At 46.4% G+C, this 18,977-nt stretch overlaps 1 pseudogene; it reads left to right on the top strand.

Annotated features, from left to right (window-relative positions):
• The first annotated feature begins 10,884 nt into the window (after positions 1-10,884).
• Positions 10,885-12,810, top strand: LOC149441323 (ammonium transporter Rh type B pseudogene; annotated as a pseudogene).
• The last annotated feature ends 6,167 nt before the right edge of the window (positions 12,811-18,977 follow it).

The following is an 18,977-nucleotide window of genomic DNA, read 5'->3' as shown; positions in this document are numbered from 1 at the left end:
CAATAGTGCTGCTGAACAGAGCCAGGTGGCTTGGTATTTTTAGTTGTTTTTGCTGTAATCTCCTGCACGAGCAACCAGACTGGCAGAGTTGGGACAGCTAAGTGAGTCAGTAGCAGACTGAGAGAGCTGAGGCAACTAGCAGGTCCAGGGTACTGGAGGGGCATCTGTAAGTCTCTGGAGTGAGAGAGCCCAGGGTGCTGGGAGAATCCTACATAGAGGCCAGGAGTGGGTCCATTCAGCAAGATGCTGTTACGACTGAGGCTGAGAGAGCCATGAGAACCAGGTAGCTGGGTGAAGCAACCTGGCAAGAGCAGCGGTGCTGATGAACAGAGCCGAGTGGCTCTGGTGACTCTGGCTCTGATGAAAAGAGCCAGGTGGCTCTGGCTGCGATGAACAGAGCCAGGTAGCTCTGGTAGCTCTGGCTCTGATGAACAAAGCCGGGTGGCTCTGGCTCTGGCTCTGATGAACAGAGCCGGGTGGGCTCTGGTGGCTCTGGCTCTGGTGGCTCTGTCTCTGATGAACAGAGCCAGGTGGCTCTGGTAGCTCTGGCTCTGATGAACAAAGCCAGGTGGCTCTGGTGGCTCTGGTTCTGATGAACAGAGCTGGGTGGCTCTGGTGGCTCTGATGAATAGAGCTGGGTGGCTTTGGTGGCTCTGGAAACAAACTCTCCTGCGCTCTGAGACCCAGGTGGATGGCGAATAGATGGAACCAGAACTGGAAGATCCGACCACCAGTGCATATAGGGTTGTGCAGCTCCAAACAGTGCTGGGGAAGCCCGACCAGTATTGCAAAGCTCTGGTGGCTCTGGCTCTGATGAACAGAGCTGGGTGGCTCTGGCTCTGATGAACAGAACCGGGTGGCTCTGGTAGCTCTGGCTCTGATGAACAGAGCCGGGTGGCTCTGGTGGCTCTGTCTCTGATGAACAGAACCGGGTGGCTCCGGTGGCTCTGATGAACAGAGCCGGGTGGCTCTGGTAGGTAGCTCTGGCTCTGAAGAACAGAGCCAGGTGGCTCTGGTAGCTCTGGCTCTGATGAACAGAGCCGGGTGGCTCTGGTAGCTCTGGCTCTGATGAACAGAACTAGGTGGCTCTGGTAGCTCTGGCTCTGATGAACAGAGATGGGTGGCTCTGGTAGCTCTGGCTCTGATGAACAGAGATGGGTGGCTCTGGTAGCTCTGGCTCTGATGAACAGAGCAAGGCAGCTGCTTTTGCTGTGAGAAACTGAAATCTGCATGGGCAACAAGTGCGTTCAGCTTTTTTTTCCATTTTTCCTAATAAAAGTGGACGGCCATGCCCTAAAATAAAGTTCGAACTGTCACAACTCATTAAAATTGTATCTACCGCTGTGCTTAAGCAACCCCCCAAATCACACAATACAATGCGATTCTATGTCATCTGTTGTGGCATCACATGACTTGGGGGGGGGGGGGAAGCAGCAAATCATGTAATCTCGATGAGGTAAAAGGATAGCAGCCATGACATGGGACACATAAAGCATTACAAGTTTCCATTTTGCCGAAACCACAAATGCTGAAGCCGTCAGGGGCTCGTCTCGGGCGCCTCTTGTCCGTGGAAAGGGTTAAGAGCAATTACGTTATCCCAGGTCCACACAATATGCCCCCAGCTCCATGTGTTAATGTACGGGAATCAGGACAAACAGGAAGCTCTCAGCTCTGCTCTGAGTCGGGAAGTTGGAGATGGGAGCGGGAGGTCCGGAGAGGCGGAAGCTGGCAGGAAATTCTCTGGGCTTATCTCAGCTCCGCAGGCCTTGCCGGCCTTCCACAACAACATACACAGCTGGAGACCTTCCCAGCGGCATCAAGCCATTCGGGTTGGGGAAGTTGGGGGGGGGGGTTGGGGGATATTGGCGGGATTGGGGGATGGGGCAGATCAGAGAGGCTGAAAAAAATTGGGGTCATCTCTTGTAAAAAAAGACAGTTCTAAAATGGAAACGGCATCTCTCAGGTTCCTAGACTGGGCCTGGATTTGTACACAACAAACTATTTAAAGCTGAACTCCAGACAAACATCTAAAATACAGACGAAATACATATAAGGGAGCAGTGTTTCTTGCCAAATGATTTGTATTCTGTCCATCCAGTCCTAAGATTTACACGGCTCTGCCACACAGCATATTTCTGTCTGGCAGGTCAAGAGGTCAAGGTCAAGATCTTTCTCAGCTGCAGTTAAGTGACGCCAACAGGTCTTGTCCCTCCCCCCAGCTTGTGACTGGACAGTAAAGGGAAAAGCTGCAAACTGATGGATGCAGGAATCCCCTCTGCCGGGCTACTAGCAGCTGTCAGAATACCCGAATCATTTTTGACCCAGCTCCCTCTACCGAAGTAGATTTTATTACTCACTTTTGCAGGGCCACCCATTTTAAATTGGGTAAAATTCTAGGGCCCTATTCACATCTGGCGATTTGGGATCTCGAGTAGAATCACGATTCCAAATCACACGCAATAGTTGCAAAACGCACCGCATGTATTTTGGAGCACTTCATGTTTAATGGCCCCTGTAATGGAACTGACCCAGACTGCACTTGAGTACTTCCGTTAGAATAATGCTTCCCCGTCCGAACACTGACCACAGACACCATAGCCAGCCATACAAGACTAGACGACACCAGTCTTGAAGTAAACCAGGAGGTAGACTAGTTTATTTGAACACAGATACAAGATATATACACTCAAGGGGACAGTCCCCCCTCCCTGCATAATAACACAGGGTGGGGCAATCTACATTTAGTAACAAGAGACACACAGGTATTCCAACTTCACACTAGCAGACAGTCTCATCAGGAGGGAGGGCTGCTGGAGATAAACCCCCCCCCCCCCACTAAGCTAATACACATAAACACATACATCCCATAATAGTTTGCTCCCAACCCAGACAGACAAAAGAACAATGGGATGAAACCACATGGCATTAAACAATCAACAACCCCCCACCCCAATATTAGGACAGATCACCCTGTACCCCGAACAGGCACAGGGTGACTTACACATAACAGGGATATGGGGAGCTGAGACAGGGGTCTCCCCACCTCTCCAAAGTGAGCTGTGTTCCATGGGCCTCCCACCCAAAGTGACTCCCGTCACAGCCCCTAAATGTGGTGTGTTTTTGCTGCAATCGCCCTGCAATAAATCACACAGCAAACCACATCGCGCAAAGCTTAACACCCAAAAGAAGTTCCTGCTCCTTTTCTGGCCGATTAGCGTTGCGCAGCGCTTTGCACAAAACTGCACCGTGCTTGAAGTGCTATTAAAAATGAGTGGCGCCCAAACACGCATGGTGCATTTTTGGCACTCTTGCGATTTGGAATCGCGGCAATGGATCATGCATTGTTGGCACTCCCTCCTCTCCACTGAAGCAGAGCTGGCTGATTCAGGGAAGTCAAATCATCACCGACCTATACCGGTAAGCTGGTATTACATTTTTAAGGCAGCCATAGACAGATCGAAATTTGGCCGGTTCAGCAGGTACTGACCGAATTTCAATCCATCTATGAGCAGGCTGGTTGTTCGGGAGTCCACCTCTTGATCGACTTATGTATAACCAGCCTTTTGGAAAATTTTCACTCGATCAGTGCCGCCATCTACAGCCAGCAGTGCTGATGAGTGTATTCTGATGGCTGGGAACTCTCCCCGCTGTCAGAATACAGTAGCGCAGCGGGAAATATTCCCCCATCCACATCGAGTGTGTGGATGGGGGAAACCGATTCATTTTATTTCGTTCAACCTGTTAGTGAAATGAAAAAAAATGAATCACGTATGGGCTGCCCAGGGGCGGACTGACAACTCATGGGGCCCCCGGACAATAGGGGATCATGGGACCCCTGTGCTCTTGCCCACACTCAAAGCACACCCAAAAAAGCCTATAAAAGCTACCAGGGGCATTTCATGGGGCCACCTACTGACCCTGGGCCCTCGGGCAGTGCCCGAATGTCCGAATGGCCAGTCAGCCCCTGGGGCTGCCTAAGGGTTAATTTTAGGCAGTAGGTAAAGTGTTACGGTAAGAAAGAGGAGCAGTGTAAGGGCTTGTTCACACTTGACTTCTTCCCAAACACCCCTATAGGCATAGACAGGAATTAGACAGGCATTTAATGAGCTTTAAAAAAAGCTCCCCAAACGCCCTATGTGCGATTTTGAAGCATTTTACAAGCATTAAAGCCACACCACAAACACCTATAATGAACTTAATGATATTAACGCCCTGCAAACACCAGCCAGGGCGTTTAAGGAGCATCCCCATCAGGGGCGGACTGACCCCGAGGGCTCGGGGTTGGTAGGGGGCCCCATGAGATGCCCCTAGTACCTTTCATAGGTTGTTTTGGATGTGGTTTGAGTGTGGGCGAGAACATAGGGGCCCCATGATCCCCTATTGCCCGGGGGCCCCATGAGTTGTCAGTCCACCCCTGGTTGCTGCAGTTGCACAGAGTATTTGGCAGAGGAGTTCTGTCCTCCTGTCTGCTGCCAGCTACTGATACAAGGTGCTGTGGGGACAAGGGGGGTGCCGCAGCTGCAGGAGAGGTGCGAGGTCCACATGAAATGGCCTGGCGGGCCAGATCCCACCGATGGGCGTTGTGTTTGACACATGTGGTTTAGAGCCAAGCTTTATGTGTAGTGATTTAAAGAGACTCTGTCACATTGCCCATGCATTGGCTCTAGACTTGAATGGAGGCATTGAAAGGCTTCAACTCCTCCTGACTCGACATGAGGCGTCAATTTTGTGTGCTGACATGCGTATCATTTTCATAAGCGTTTGAGGAGCATTAAAAACTCCCCTCAAACTCCTGCTTTCAACGCTAGTGTGAACTGAGCCTTTGTGTTATAATAGTAAGTTACAGATGTGCTGGAATGGGTGCTTGCGGTGAGATTTGGGTTTGATCCCGAAAGGTAAATGCCCATATATTCACCATCTCCGGCACCAAAGTCTCAACACCATGAAAATGATACATTTGTGCTGTAACCTTTTTTTGCGCATACTAAGTTGTTCAGCAAAACTGACACCTTGATTGCAAGCTCTTGTTCCTTTATTGCCTTTGCAATATAACATATATAGATACAGTATCTTTCAGTTAATCCCTTACTGGACTTTGCTGCTTTCCAGCAACTCACCAGAACAATTTTCCTTGGCCATAGCCTCTCCTGTCTGACGTCACTTGTGTTTTGTACATCTGGTGCTGTAGTCCCCCGCCCATCCCAAGCGTATGAATAGACGTGACGGCCCTCTTGCTTTCCTCCAGGTGCAGCCTCCATAGTGAACAGGTGCCCGAGCAATACTTCAGGAGCTGTGTTTTGTTCTCTTTCCTGTTGATGAAGTAACAGGTTATTCTGGAGCACAATAGGAAGAGGTAGAAGGCTAACAATACCCCCCTCCACCTCCTGTTTTGTTGTCCTCCTTCCCCTCTACGGCATCCTGACCCTTCTTGAAAGGCCTCAGAACTTGGAGTGACATCATCCCTTGGGTTCAGCTGACAATACTGTCATAGAGAGTATAGTAGTAGAGTACAGGCACAGTATATGTGGAATATTCTACCAGGATACAGTGTATGTACAACGCTTGGCCATTGCAAGTACTACGTGTAGGACAGTTGCAGCAAATATGAGACTTTTCCAGTATGAATGAGCAACACCAATGAAAATAAGATGGTTGTGTACACTTAAAAAAAAAAAGTGACGTCACAAAACGGCGTGAAAATCAAGCTTTAAAAATCGCGAGCGGAAACGCTCATTCCCGATGTGCGTGGTCTGAACAGGGCCTGACAGTGAATGTGGTTTTCATTCGAGAAAGTCCGCTCGCCCCAAAATCGGATGTTGAAAGTCAATCGAATGTCATCAAATGTTCTGATAAGAATTTTAATACGAATGGTTGTACAGTGAAGGAAATAAGTATTTGCTCCCCTGCTGATTTTGAATGTTTGCCCACTCACAAAGAAATGATCGGTCTGAAAATTGAATGTTCGGTGTATTGTAACACTGAGAGACAGAATAGCAACAAGAAATTCAGCAGAAATGCATATCTAACAAATGATGACTGATTTGCATGTTCATGAGGGAAATAAGGATTTGATCCCCTATCATTCAGCAGGATTTCTGGCTACCAGGTGTCTTTCATACAGGTAACAAGCTGAGATTAGAAGCAGTCTCTTAAAGGGAGTGCTTCTAATCTCAGCTTGTTACCTGTATGAAAGACACCTGGTAGCCAGAAATCCTGCTGAATGATAGGGGATCAAATCCTTATTTCCCTCATGAACATGCAAATCAGTGCATAATTTGTTCGCACACATCTCAGGAGGGATTTTGGCCCACTCCTCTTGGCAGATCCTCTCCAAGTCATTAAGGTTTGGTGGCTGACGTTTGGCAACTCGAACTTTCAGCTCCTCCACAGATTTTCAGTCAGATGAAGGTCTGGAGACTGGCTAGGCCACTCCAGGACCTTAATGTGCTTATTCTTCAGCCACTCCTTTGTTGTCTTGGCCGTGTGTTTTGGGTCATTGTCATGCTGGAACACCCATCCACAACCCATTTTCAATGCCCTGGCTGAGGGAAGAAGGTTCTAACCCAAGATTTGACAGTACACTGCCGTGTGTAGGTCTACAAGCTTGTCTCTGACATCCTTGGACAGCCCTTTGGTCTTTGCCATGGTGGAGAGTTTTAAATCTGATGGTTTGATTGCTCCTGTGGACAGGTGTCTTTTTTACAGGTAACAAAATGTGATTAGCAGCACTCCCTTTAAGAGACTGCTTCTAATCTCAGCTTGTTACCTGTATGAAAGACACCTGGTAGCCAGAAATCCTGCTGAATGATAGGGGATCAAATACCTATTTCCCTCATGAACATGCAGATCAGTCATCATTTGTTAGACATGCATTTCTTGTGAATTTTTTTGTTGCTATTCTGTCTCTCAGTGTTACAATACACTGAACATTTGATTTTTAGACCGATCATTTCTTTGTGAGGGGCAAACATTCAAAATCAGCAGGGGAGCAAATACGCATTTCCTTCACTGTACATATATACTGATCTTAATTTCTGTACAAATGTTCATTCAGAAATCTTTTAGTGTATGGCCAGCTTTAGTCATGTTGCTGAGACTCCTTTATGGCACTGTGCTCGGAATAGTGTCTATAAACGCATCTTCTTGGTCCAATATTTAGCCGGCTTATCTGCTTCCAAGAAGGTGCAACTATGATTTTATATGAGCACCAACTGCAAAGAAATGATTGGGTGCCTCAGGACTGTCCATATTTTTAAAGGGTGCCTCAGGACTGTCCATGATATTAAAGGGTGCTTCGCGACTGTCCATGATATTAAAGGGTGCCTCGGGACAGTCCATAATTTTAAAGGGTGCCTCGGGACTGTCCATGATATTAAAGGGTGCCTCGGGACTGTCCATGATATTAAAGGGTGCTTCGGGACTGTCCATGATATTAAAGGGTGCCTCGGGACAGTCCATAATTTTAAAGGGTGCCTCGGGACTGTCCATGATATTAAAGGGTGCCTTGACTAAAAAAAGGTTGAGAAACACTGATCTAGACAGTATGGTCACCTGCTGACTCGGCACCATCCACAGGCAGCTTAACTGCCAGAAGTTGAATCCATCGTAATTTTACTTCAGCTAAATGCAGTACAGGGGATGTTTCTCCCTTTTCTGAAGTGTAAGAAGACAACAGCCCTCCTAAGCCCTGTCTTGACGAATAACTAACACTGGCTTAGGGAACATGGAAGAAATGAGGAGGGTCTAGCTAAGACTGGAATAACTAGCGCCAAGCACGAGGGGTACCCTCGAGAGAGATGTCAGCAGACTAAAAAGCAAATATTACCTGATGCAGTTCAATAAAACACAGAAAAATTATACTGACATGACGCAGAACACATATTTTGCCTTGTGTGTTTGCTCCTTTCCCCCCTCATCAACATGATAATGAAACTTTTTATATAAACCTTTCCATTTTAAATAGCTTATTTTCCACCCAGTGACATCGTCAATGGGCCCCTGTGCTTCTCTATGCAATATACACAGATCATGAATGGTGGGAGGGGCTGGCAGGGTGCTGTACATAGCTTCATCACAGCACCCTGCCTCAGTATTCCTTTCAAGAGCCCTGATGCAAGCAGTGAGCCATCGTTTGGGTGAGTTCTGCAAATGTCAAAATGCCTTGATGGGTGGATGTTAGTCTGGAGAAGTGGCCGTTTCTATGCAAGTTGTATTTGCATGCAGACTGCCCTGAGTAATGCCCAAGTTTAATGCTGAGCCTTCGTAATTGAAAGTACTGAAACCAATGAATGAGGTGGATCAGTAAGGCTCGGGAGGATGTTCCAAGCCAAGAACTGAGGCGGGCTTTGTCTGAATTGCTACAGCTTTAATGTACACTGTGTAAAGCTCACAGTGTGCAGTTAAATCAGAGCATGCAAATACTACAGGAGAGAAGCCTATACAACCATGAAAGAACAGCAGTAAGGCTGGAGTTCAGCTTTAAAGAAAAAGGTATCTCTGTATAGTATAAACACAATAAAATCTAACCTTGCACAAGATTTGAGAGCAGACAGGCCACCCACATTCTGAGAAACCAGTTTGTTCCATATGGAAGTGGATTGCATACAAACAATAAAAAGCATAGAATACAGAAGACATAATCTTTCTCAGGATGCATGCCACATCTGTTTGTCTTCCGTTGGATTTTAAGAGAATTCAAGCATATATTTCACTGTGCTTTCTATGGAGACCCTCTCTGAAAGCACCCAGAATTCCTGCTGATTCATCTAGAACAGTGGCGGTCAACTTTCCTGATTTGGAGGACTCAAGTGCGGCCTCTGACATCACCAAGGGGCCACACAGAAAATTCCATAAATATTCATTCAGAGACAGCAGACACACAACAGGATAAAATCAAAGACCTTTGGGCAGAGATGGTCAGGGACTGTTGAAATAATATGGAGTTGGTCAGAGATTGTATACATGACTGAAGTGATGGTCAGAGACTGTTGTCATGATACGAGAAGTGGTCAGAGCCTGGATCAGGGGCGGACTGACCATTTGGAAACTCGGGCACTGCCCGAGGGCCCGGGGTCAGTTGGGGGCCCCATGAGATGCCCTGGGTACCTTTTTCATAGGCTTTTTTGAGTTTGGGCAAGGACACAGGGGCCCCATGATCCCCTATTGCCCTGGGGCCCCATTAAGTTGTCAGTCCGCCCCTGGCCTGGATGCATGATGTAAGAGCTGGTTAGAAACTGTGGGCGTCATACAAGAGATGGTCAGAGACTGCTGACATGATGCAAGAAACGGTCAGAGACTGGGGGCATGATAGAAGAAACAGTGAGAGACTGTTGACATGATACAGGAAATGGTCAGAGACTGAGGTACGAGAGATGGTCAGAGACTGTAGCCATGGTACGAGAGATGGTCAATGACAGTTGACACGATACAAGAGTTGGTTAGAGACTGGGGGCATCATACAAGAAATGGTCAGAGACTGCAGGCATCCCTCTTAGATTGTAAGCTCCAAGGAGCAGGGTCCTCCTAACCCTCTTGTATTGAACTGTATTGTTGCTGTATTGTCTCCCGTTATATTGTAAAGCGCTGAGCAAACTGTTGGCGCTATATAAATCCTGTATGATAATTACAATAATGATACTAGAGATCGTCAGAGACTGGGGGCATGATAGAAGAAATGGTCAGAGACTGCAGGCATGATACAAGAGATTGTCAGAGACTGGGGGAATGATACAGGAGATGGTCAGAGACTGGGGGCATGATAAAAGAAATGGTCAGAGACTGCAGGCATGATACAAGAGATTCTCAGAGACTGGGGACATGATACAAGAAATGATCAGAGAATGCAGGCATGATACAGGAGATGGTCAGAGACTGGGGGCATGATACAAGAAATGGTCAGAGACTGCAGGCATGATACAAGAGATTCTCAGAGACTGGGGACATGATACAAGAAATGGTCAGAGACTGCAGGCATGATACAGGAGATGGTCAGAGACTGGGGGCATGATACAAGAAATGGTCAGAGACTGCAGGCATGATACAAGAGATCGTCAAAGACTGGGGGCATGATACAAGAAATGGTGAGAGACTACAGACATGGTACATGAGATGATCAGCAACTGTTGACATGATACAAGAGATAGTCAGAGACTGCTGACCTGATACAGGAGATGGTAAAAGACTGTTGACAAAATAAAAGAAATAGTCAGAGACTGTGGGGATCATATAAGGGATGGTCAGACACTAAGAACGTTAATTAAGAGATGGTCAGAGACATGCAAAAGAAGTTGAAAACTGGGGACATGCTTCAGGAGACAGTCATAGACTGGAGACATATTACATGAAGTTGTTAGAAATGTACTATAATAGGGCAATAGGGAAACAGAAATAAGAGCTTGCAAGGGCCTCAAGGGCTGCACAAGTAGTCCCAAAGGGGCTGCATGTGGCCCCGGGCTGCACCAGGGATGTACAACTTTATGGAACAAACATTATAGGTCCCCCTAACCCCTCACCACTCCATCCAAAACATTAAAAAAATGTTTGTATTTAGATATGTTTCAAGTCTGTAACACTCAGCACGACATCCAAAAAAACATCTAAGTATGAAGACTAATCCCAGAAAAGTCTGGACTGTTTTTTTTTTTTTCCATCAGCTATTAAGGAACTACAAGTTCCAACATGTTGCACTGGTGGTCACATGACCATGCCTGACTTCGAGGTGGATGCAGGTGCCATGCTCAGCCTTGCGTTAAATAACAAGGGCTGCATGTAAGTCAGTCTGTTACGTACCAATAAAAGGTAATCTTTAAACAATGTATATTACTGTAGTACAAAGTTCACCGCACACGACAGAGCACTCTCTTTATTGGATACAGGACTCGGCAAATTGGCAAAAGGCAACTTTTGGCTGTTGCTAAACACAAGAATCATATGTTCTGCAAGTTGCTGGGGAGAAAGGTGCTCTTCGGGTTCCATCTATATGCATAATGTCAATTGTTTTCTCCCCGGGTCTGCGATGCCAGTTGCCCGTCCTGCTGGCCTTTCTTCAAGGGGCCTTTGTGGCAGTATTCATCCTGTTTATGACTTTTGAAGACCACTCAAATAGACCTATTTTCCACAATGGAACAAAACCAAAAGAAGAGCACTTCACTGCCATCTTCCCCATGTTTAAAGATGTTCATCTCATGCTGTTCGTTGGACTGGGCCTCATGCTGTCATTTTTAAAACTCTACAGCTTCGGTGGAATTGCCTTCAACTTTTTGATTGGAAACTTTGCCATTCAGTGGTCTTTGGTCGTCCAAGGCTTCTTCTATCACTACAAAGAAGGGAAGATACACTTGAGGTTGGAAAATGTCCTTGATGCTGAGTTCGCTGCAGTAACAACGCTTATATCAGTTGGAGCCATTATGGGAAGGGCCAGCCATGTCCAGTTGCTGCTGTTCTCTGCCATGGAGATTCCACTTTTTGTGGTCAATGACTGGCTTGTAAACAAATATTTTCACGTTATTGATATTGGAGGGACAATTGCCATTCACATCTTCTCGTGCTACTTTGGCTTAGGTGTGGCCCAAATTCTTTACCAACCTGAACTACGAAATACTCACCCAAAAGAGGCCACCACTGCAAAATCTGATTTACTTTCTTTTCTTGGTACTATTTTTCTTTGGATTTTCTGGCCAAGCTTCAATTCTGTCTTAGCCAAAACTGAAGATGCTCAGTATCGAGCCATTGTCAATACGTTCTTTGCCCTGAGTTCTGGGACAATCACCACCTTTGCTCTGTCCAGCCTGATAGACGGAAAGGGAAGGATTAGCCTAGTGCACCTTCAAAATGCCTCCTTGGCAGGTGGGGTGGCCATTGGAATCACTGCAGATCTGATTAGCCCTGGAGGGGCATTTGCTGTAGGTTGCATTGCAGCCATGTTCTGCATACTTGGATACCAGTACTTCAGTTCTTTCTTGGCCAGAAAGATCAAGCTCCAAGACCAGTGTGGAATTCACAACCTTCATGGCTTACCAGGCATTGTCGGCACCTTGAGCAGCATTGTGATTATTTTATCAGGATCAATTGATACGTATGGCTCTAGCCTACATGAGATTCTAAATGACAGCAATATGGAGGACCAACCACCAGTTTTGGAAGTTCTTGGAAATCAGTTCTTGGAAAACACATGGACGGCAACAGATCAAGCCCTCGGACAAGCTGCAGCCTTTGGGGTAACATTTGGCATGTCCTTGTTGGGGGGTTACATTACTGGACTCCTTCTGAGGCTACCTTGCTTTGTCCATCCTTCAAAGGATTACTTTTTTGATGATCGACTCTATTTCCAAATGCCAGAAGATCACAACAGCAAATCATTTTCCAATGAGAAGCTTCATGAACACTTGCTGACATCACTAAAACATATATAGGAGACACCCTTTAAACGTCCAATGCAGTACTGAGTCATCCTAGGTTTGGTATATGTTCCACCAAACCAAGGCTGGTCTTCTTGCTTAGAGGGTAGCACCACCTTTCTGACACTGTAGGAGAGAAAACCCACTTCATAGCATGTTATATCTATTTTGTTCCGTTATGCTTGTACATACCTTTCAAACACACGTTGTGGCCAGCAAGAAGTGCTTATAACTTGACTGTGTACTGTATGCATGGGTGTTTGGCTGTTTTGCCAAGTGAAAATCAAAGCATCTGAACTGGGACATGTCCAACTGAAATATTCTGCACTGTGTTTAAAGTAAATGTTAATCTGTGTACCACATAAATTACCACGTGTTTGTTATTATTTGTTTAATAAAATCCCGTTTTACCATTTTTCATCCTTTTTTGCATCTCAGTGTTGCTGATCTCCTGCAGCCTCTTCCAGTCTCTTCCTGTCTACATGCAGTTGCTTCGGTGTTGGCTGCATATTATTGCACTGATTCAGTTTCCTGATAGAGGCACTGATGGACCATGGCTGTGAAAAGTGTGCTGACACAGTCACTTGTAGTCTTCACTAGGGGTGCAAGTGACAATTCAAGAGAACAACAGCCATCACCCCATAACAGAGTATAAGCACAATTTACCTTGTATCTTCAGTTTCCCACACAGCAATACAGTTTAGAGCACAAAAAGCTAAGTATTGAGTAGTGAAATAAGTACCATAAGGAGATAATACATAACTCCCGTTTTACTGGCTGGCCCTTCAGAGTGCCCCTGTACCTACCAAGCACAGACCCCCCCCCATCTTTAACCTATCAAGGTCAAAGATTGCCATGAGAGGGGTGCCCATGGACCAGCTTCCACAAGGTCTGCATTCACACAAAAAGCTTGATGGCCTTTTGGGTTTGCCCTGGATGACCACCACTAAAGTATAGAATAGAATAAATAGAATAAAGTATGTACTGGGACCTTCTAGTTCACCTTCTTCTATGCGTTTGTTGCTCTCTAGTGTTTTTAGGGCCACATATTCAAATAAAGTGTTCTTCTTATTTAGAAAAAATGTAAAAGGTATACCTGCAAAGGAAGAAAATGAATACTTACCTTTCCTGCTATCTGCACTGCTAAGGGAAAATCCCTGCTGAAATTCACTGGGAAACCAACACTTATGAGAGAATCTAGCCCCTTGCTTTGCGACATGTGTACAGCTCTGTCAGGCTGTGATCTTAGATTAGAATTACAGTGGGCAGCCGAGAAGAAGAGGGGTCAGTAAATCCATGGCTAGGCTGCCTGTTCTTAACCAATCCATTCAGCAGTCTGAAAGAGTCCTAACACACGTCCTGACCTACGGTGACAACGCAACTCATTACATCTTAACTATAAAGCAGCAAAGTTGTCACCCTAGGACAAAAGGTTTATTAGGACTACAGAACACCACTTCATCACCATGACATGGAGCAGAGGCGTCCCTAGGGTTGGTGTCACCCGGTGCGGTAACACTTGGTGACACCCCCTCCGACGATCCCCGCAGAATGGATAGGATCTGCAGATTGAGCATAATGGATCGGACTCCGATCCATTATGCTCAATCCGCAGATCCGATCCATCCTGCGGGGATCTTCAGCTTTCTTTACAACTTACCTTTTCGTGGAGCTGGTCTGGTGTCACCCCGTATAGGTTGCATGCCGACAATCCCCGCAGGATGGTTCGGATCTGCGGATTGAGCATAATGGATCGGACTCCGATCCATTATGCTCCCAATCCGCAGATCCCATCCATCCTGCGGGGATCATCTGCATGCAACCTATACGGGGTGACACCAGACCCGCTCCACAAAAAGGTAAGTTGTAAAGAAAGCCGACGATCCCCGCAGGATGGATCGGATCCATCCTGTGGGGATCGTTGGCTTGCTTTACAACTTACCTTTTTGTGTAGTGGGTCTGGTGTCGCCCCATGCGGTCGGTGTCACCCGGTGCGGGCCGCACTCCCCGCACCTGCCTCGGGACGCAACTGACATGGAGGGTGGTGTTCTCCAGTCAACAAAAGTGAACTAGAAAGAGTCCCAAGGGCTTGTTCACAACTGTGTGGATATTTACATTTTTCTGAACTGGAAAATGGCTGATATATGCAAAGGCACATGTGCTTTGTTCACACTGAAATGCCACCTTCGGGTAAGCTGCAGTGTGGAAATTTGCAACATGTCTGCATTTTTCTACCCTGCAGCTTACCCACAGAGCAGTTTCTATGTGTGTTTCTAAGCACCACAGCCAGGGGCGGACTGACAACTCATGGGGCCCCCGGGCAATAGGGGATCATGGGGCCCACTGTGTCCTTGCCCAAACTCAAAAAAGCCTATGAAAAGGGTACCAGGGGCATCTCATGGGGCCCCCTACTGACCCCAGGCCCTCGGGCAGTGCCCGAGTTTACAAATGGTCAGTCCGCCCCTGACCAGAGCTGAGCAATGAATTGTATGTCAAATTATGACATTTCAGTAAAGTTTTAAAAAAATGAAACACTGTTTTGTGCTTTAAGCCCCCATTCACACCAATGCAATTTGTCATGTGATTTGACAGTTCAAAATCACATGACAAGTCGCACCGTATTTGTGCCTATGGAACCGTTCAAAAAGGTGCGACAATTTTGAAAAAGGTTCCTGCACTAGTTTTTGATAATTTCGTGTGCAACTTGCATTGACATCTGCGCATGAAGTTGCACATATATCAGCAAGCCGCACATGAAATTGACCGAGGGCTTTGAAATCGCGCAACTTCAGCTGAACTACTGTCCACTACTGTCCAGAACTGGCACTTCCTACACAATAAAATATGGCGCATTTCCAAGCAGTTAGTGTGAACTGGTCCTAACTGATAACTGTGCGGCACAGGCAGAAAGCACAGCTCACAAAAGTTCTGGCGGGATCAACAGTTATTTTTTTTGCACTTATGGAACAGATATAATAATACGTTTTCAATGTTATATTTAGCAGACCAAAAGGAAGCAAGCAATAGTAGCAAACGCAGCTCATTGTTGGTCTTACATACATTTTAGGGTTACTGCTGCTTTAAAACAATCTCACAGTGGGAAAGCAAATCTAATTTACAGCAAATTATAGATTATGCACACAAAATTGCCACCCTTTCAGTGAATCAGGCAGTTTCTCTTGGGTTTTTTCCATTAAACTCTGCGGTAAAACATTAACTTGAAGTACAGCCGCTAATCTAAATGTATCACTTACAATTTTGCAATTTTACGATGGTGAAGATAAAGCGGATTTGCTGCCACACAAACAGATGACAGAGGAGCTGTTTTTTTTTTGCTGTGCACAACATCAAGACCTTCATCCAAAAATGAAAGGTTAAATCTGATTGTTTTTTTGGAGGGGTTACAGACCATAAGACACTGACCGGCCGTGTCCATTCTTCTCAGCCCTGAACATAGAATCAGTTATTTCTTTTTTAAACAAGGTGTCGATTTTATATTGTTTTCTGTTTCGGAAATCTTTCTCCACTTTCTGAGTGTTCGATGAAATAGGGAATGAAGAAAAATATCTCTACATTCTATACTATATGGCCAAAGGTTTGTGGAGGACCTGGCGCTCTTGGCTCCTACTGCCTTCTAAGTACCCCCAGCAAGCTTCTTACTGGGGGGGGGTACTCATGTGGGCTCACTCCTGAGCCTTGCTGCCTGCATCCATAGACACAGACAGTGGGGCTTTGCCACTCCGCCAAATCCCTTGTCAATGGATTTGATTGCCAGTAGCAGCCAATAGCTCCCACTGCTATCAGTCTGCCCTGTGATAAGGGAGAAAATGACTCTCTTGCACAGTGCTGGATCGAGATCGGGCTCAGGTAAGGGGGGGGCGATATCCTGGACACAGAAGGGTTTTTACCTAATGCAGAGAGCGCATTAAGGTAAAAAAAACCTTAAGAGTTTAGAATCAATTCAAGGGCCTATTTATAGCCCCAACAAATGTTTTGACACATCCACTTTTCAGGAAATTTTAGGACTTGCAGCCCATTTTTTTCAAAGGCTGCCTTCATGAAATATAGGTTAATGTGTGTCATAAAGCACCTAAACAAATGTAGATGGGCCCATAGACAATTGTGTGTTTGTGACTGGGGAAGGCCCTTTTCTGTTCCATATCTGTGCCCCTGTGCACACAGCCAGCTCTATGATGATTGATACGTTTCCTGTCGAGAAATGTGAGTGTCCTGACCTCAGTCCTATTGAACCCCTTTGGGATAAAGTGGAATGGCGGTTGTGAGCCAGGTTTTCCTATTCAACATCACCACCTGACCTTACAAATGCTCTTTTGGATGAATGGGCATAAATTCCCACAGGCATATTCGAAAATCTGATGGAAAGCCCTCCCACAAGAGTAAAGGATGTTATTGTTGCAAGAAGGGGTTGGCAAATTCATAATAATGCCCATGGTTTTGGATGGAATGTCCAACAAGCTCATATAGGCGTCATGGTCAGCCTAACACATTGGGGTTGGTTTGCTAAAGGCTACTGAACTGTGCACATTGCAAGGGCAGATGTACTCTGTAAGTGCAGTTGCTCTAGAACTTAGCAAATGAGGTAAGGCTTCACCTTACAAGGAATACCCAATCACATGCAAGGAAAATAAACAAAACAACATTTTTGCTTAAACATAATTGGATGATGGATGTTACCAGAGATTCTCCTCATTTACTAAGCTGTGGTGCAACTGTTGTTGACCCCATAGCGGAAGTATGCAGGGAAAGAGGGGAGCTTCGCTGGGTGCAGGGTTCTTCAGTCGGTAGGGGGGAAGATGACGCTGCATGCCAAGCTATGTCCTGCTAATAACATGCATGCCCTCTGCCCTGCCTTTCTTTTTTCCTCTGCTTGGAGTTATTCACAAGGAAGCATTTGGCTACCCCAAGATAAGGGTGGTTGAGGGCTGAGAGTTTTGGTTGCCCCAGGATAGGGGTGGATGGGGACTGCAGGCTTTGGTTACTCTGGGACAGCGATGGCTGGGGACTTCGGGCATTGGTTATCCAGAGATTGAGGTGGCTGGGGACTGCAGGCTTTGCTTAATTTGGTACAGAAATGGCTCCAGACTGTGGGCTTTGGTTACCCCAGGATAGGGATGGCTGCAGATTGTGGGCTTTGGCTACCCCAGGATAGGGATGGCTGCAGACTGTGGGCTTTGGTTACCCCAGGATAGGGATGGCTGTAGACTGTGGGCAGGGCCGTGGATAAAGGGGTACCACTAGTCCTCCTGTACAGGGCCCAGGCCAGCAGGGGGTCCCAAGCAGCTGGGTGAATTGGATCTGGGCAGTCAGGGTGATCGGCATGGCGAGGGGGGTACATGTCTCTCTCTGCAGTAGCTGAAAGCTGGCTTCTTCTCCTCTCCCTCCCGCTAGCTTTCAGCTGCTGCAGATAGAACCATACAGGGGATCAGATCCAGTAATTGCTCCCTTACTGCACCCATCACCCTCCCTGTGCACCATACTGCTGCCCAGGCCCCCCTGTGTGCCCCCACCTCCACAGTGCTGCTGGCAGCTTCAGGCACACAAAGATCATTCAGGATGGAGAGTTAGGGGACAGGTCGGGTTTATATGTCTCATTCAGCAGGCCTTGATTTCCTGAATGAACACAACGAGTGATCGGCACCGATCACTCATTGTGTTCATTCATAACTGAAGCCTAGTAAACTGTGTTTTTTTTTTGAGGGGGGCTGTCAATTTGGCTGTATGGGGCCCTGTGGTTTCTAACAGCAGCCCTGACTGAGGGCTTTGGTTACCCTTAGACAGGTGTGGCTGGGGACTGCAGGCTTTGGTTATTGTGGGTCTGGGGGGGGGGGAGTGTTAAGTGCTGCAGGCCTCAGTTAAAGGTCTCATGTAATGTAGTCACTGCATACTTCCCAACTGGTGGACACCGTGTGCTCACAGTGATGGTGAGAAAAGTGCAGTGGTAGCTGGTAGTGGGAAGACCAATTGGTGTGCACTGACAGCATGGGGTTGACACTGACAGTATGGGGTTGATTTACTAAAACTGGAGAGTGCAAAATCTGGTGCAGCTGTACATGGCAGCCAATCAGCTTCTAAGTTCAACTTGTTCAAATAACTCCTCATGCACACGGGACGTTTTTACAGCGGCTGTTTTTGGCTTTTGACGGTTTTTTCTACAGTCAATAAACCCCCCAGCATGTTATCCTATGTGTCCATCCACACATAGGCTGTAATCAACGTTTTTTGGCAGGGAAAAAAACCCCAAACTAGTGGGTTTCTAGATTAGTTTTTAGCTGTAAAACGCTCTAACGCTGAAACACGGTAAAACGACGCAAACCAGGGTTTTTGGATTTTTTCGACCCAAAACACATTTTTTTTTTTAAAAAAAAAGCTAAAAAACACTAACACCCACAAATTCTGGCAAATGTGGAAAAACGCTGGAAAACGCCGCTATTCACGGCAAAATGCCACTAAGCACTAATGCAAAAATGCTGAAAAAAGCTGAAAACCTCACGTTTTTAACGTGACATTACACAGCTAACGTTACCAGTGTTATCAAAACGTCAAGTATGCATGAGGGCTAAA

Source organism: Staurois parvus, unplaced genomic scaffold (assembly GCF_062004578.1).
Source record: "Staurois parvus isolate SC_StPar_1 unplaced genomic scaffold, SC_StPar_1.0 ptg001004l, whole genome shotgun sequence".
Taxonomy (NCBI): Eukaryota; Metazoa; Chordata; class Amphibia; order Anura; family Ranidae; genus Staurois; species Staurois parvus.
The sequence above is the reverse complement of the archived record's forward strand: the minus strand, read 5'-3'. Positions and strand labels throughout refer to the sequence as shown.